Genomic DNA, 3,082 nt, shown 5'->3' with positions numbered 1-3,082 from the left:
TAAGTAGTGAGTCATATATGTCATATATTTAGGATAGTTACACAGCTAGGAAAAAATGAAAAAAAAAGTTGCTATAATTCTGAATACAGTTTTTTGTGGATCCTAGAGCCACTAAGCAAAATAGTTTTTGGTTGAAAAATGATGAAGGTCTTGAAAAAGCAAGAGACACATTGCAATTCCCCTAAATAATGAACCCAAACAGTAACAAGAGAGGGCCTGTCCCCAAGACATCTAAGAAGAATGCCTGTGTGGCCAGGTGTGCCCCAGCCTCAGCAGATACCTAATACCTCAAGCATGCCATGGAGTGGCTAGAAAATGCCAGCCCACTTATGAGATCAGGCACGGAGAACAAGCGTGGGTAAAGCATCAGAGGAAACTGTTATCAGAAACTCAAGTCCCCTTCCCTGGCACCAAGGAACCCTTTTGATTTCTGGAGGGAAATTAGGTGGAAGAAGGAGACCCTAATGTGCTTGAGATGGAATTTCCTGTGAACTTAAAAAGCTAAGGGTGACAATAAAAATAAGTTTGATGTAAGAAAATGAAGTAGTATTTTGTACACATCTTGGTTTGCAGCCTGTAATTAATACCTGCTTGGTTGTAAAAAAATAATGAAAGTATGTTTGAAGAACATAAAAAGGAAGACAAGTGAGTGATTAATGTGTCACAGAGAAGGTGACATTTGAGCAAAGCTTGAAAGGCAAATAAAGACTTCTTTAGCAGTGGGAATAACACTTGCAAAGTTAGAGTTATCTCTAATACCACACTTCGACCTTGGTAGCATCAACAATCCATTAAGGTAGTACTGAATATAAAAATTCACAAGCAACTAGTTTTAAGAGATGTGGAGTTGAGAGATAAGCATAAAATATATTGAATGCTCAGGAGAACACCATTGAACAGCAGTGGTTCTCCAAGTGTGGTCAAAGGACTTCTAGAGAGTTCCATAATTTTTCAAGGGGTCCACAAGGTCAAAAGATCTTTCTAATAATAATAAGTCTTTACTTGCCTTTTTACTCCTGTTCTCTCTCAAGAATGCAGTGGATATTTCCAAAGGCTATGTGATATATAATATCACAACAGACTGAACACAGCAGCAAAGATGAAAAGCCATCTGTCTTCTATTAAGGCTGACATTGAAGATTGGCAAGCTGTAAAACAAAGCTACTCACCTCACCACTTGGTTTTAAAAGTTATTATTTTTCATAATATACTATTTATATTCAAATGCAATAAAAATGTTTTTGAAAAATGTTAGTTTTAAATTCTAATCTTGTGGATTCTGCCAGATAAGAGCCACAGAAACAAATAAACAAATCTTCGTAGAGGGTCTCAACAAATTTTAATAACATGAATTTGTTTTAAATCAGGAGTATGAAGACTCATATTAAAACCTACCAAGTGTATTGGCTTCATTTCTATTACTTCTAAGAGAAAGAGTATGAAGAATGGAAGACAGGAACAGTCAAGACTGAAGAGCCGGCCAGGCAATAGCAGCATGTATTGAGAGTTGAGAAGAGCTAAGGAGGGAGGAGGTTCATATTTAAAGTGGAGCTGAAAGGTGGCGTAATATTGAGTTTCTTAAAAACAAAACAAAACAAAATTTAAAAAAAACAGAAAGTAGCAACAAGTGGAAGCTATTATACTACATTTATTAAAAGTAGGACCAGAACATTACTATTACGGATTTAACCCTTACTGATATTAGTTTTGACAAACAAGAAGGAAAAAAATATACAAGTTAAGCTTTTTGCACACTGATTAATATTTTTGTGTGTGTGTTAGATTGGGAGTGATAAAGAATATGAGCAATGAGAGAATATTGAAGTTTTAGTGTTGAAAATGAACATTTTCTGCCAAAAATTAAAAGACACAATTATAGCCCAGTTCAAAAGCTTATATTAAATAATCTCATGTGAAGACAAGAAATGTTTCAATATTTGATATCAATGTAAAATTATATGTATTTATTCAAATTTTAAGATAAATTGTTATTATGAATGTGATCAGACTATAGGATAATAATTTTATAAAGATTTATTTATAAATATTATCTAAATATTGGCCATGCTTATGGCTTACTAACACATTGACTATTCCACTAAGTTGCAGTTATACTCCAGATATCTAGAGAGTAAGCTGGAAGTTTAGTTAATTTGAAATAAATATCGTTATTTTGGAGATTTATTTTTATTTTGTTTTGGAGATTTAACAACATATGATAGAAAGCAAAAAGAGACATTTAAAAAGTAAGAGAGATTATTGTTAACTTTATTTTTCTTTGGACGCCGCCGCCCCTCCCGGCCGGGCGGGCCCCGCTGGCTCGGCTCAAAGTTTGCGGCCGCCCCTGCGCCGCGCGCCCGATGTATGGGTGATATACTGCGGCGGTGTCAGGGTGAGGGACGGCCATATTTGCCGGTGCCGCCCGAGCGGTCAACAACAAAAAGTGCCGGGCGCTCGGCGGGCGCTCGGACGGGCGCGGGGACGCGGGGGCGGCCGCGCCGCCGCCCTCGCGGCCTGGCCCGGCTGCGCCCTGCGCGCCCGCCGCCCGGGGGGATGTCGTACAAGCCGAACTTGGCCGCGCACATGCCCGCCGCCGCCCTCAATGCCGCTGGAAGTGTCCACTCGCCTTCCACCAGCATGAAGAGCTGGGGAAGGAGATAAGACCCACCTATGCAGGGAGCAAGAGTGCCATGGAGAGACTAAAAGGAGGCATCATTCACGCACAAGGACTGGTTCGGGAGTGCTTGGCTGAAACGGAACGGAATGCCAGGTCCTAGCCTCCCCTCCAGCTTGGGAGTTCCTGGCTCTCTACAGCTCATCTCCCCTGTTCAGATGAAATACTCATTTTCAAAATGGTAACAGTTTAGTTTTTTCTCCCAAGGTTCACAGTCTCAAAATATTGGGAAAAGATTTCGAGGTTAATTAGGATTTGCATTTTAAGTAGTTAGGAACAACCCAGGTTGTTCTTGTTTTTGTTTTTTAAGATGCATGTGAAGTTATTTTACAGCAAACTGTTATTTGGCTCCAAGATACCAGTGTCTCCCTCTAATCTTTTGAATACTTTATGTCACCCAAATTGTTA

General features: G+C 39.5%; 1 pseudogene; it reads left to right on the top strand.

Annotated features, from left to right (window-relative positions):
• Nucleotides 1-2,553: 2,553 nt before the first annotated feature.
• LOC144252889 (cyclin-dependent kinase 2-associated protein 1 pseudogene) lies at nt 2,554-2,777 on the top strand (annotated as a pseudogene).
• Nucleotides 2,778-3,082: the final 305 nt, after the last annotated feature.

The sequence above is a fragment of the Urocitellus parryii genome, unplaced genomic scaffold (genome assembly GCF_045843805.1).
Source record: "Urocitellus parryii isolate mUroPar1 unplaced genomic scaffold, mUroPar1.hap1 Scaffold_62, whole genome shotgun sequence".
NCBI classification, from domain to species: Eukaryota; Metazoa; Chordata; class Mammalia; order Rodentia; family Sciuridae; genus Urocitellus; species Urocitellus parryii.
This window is presented reverse-complemented; position numbering and strand designations above follow the sequence as displayed.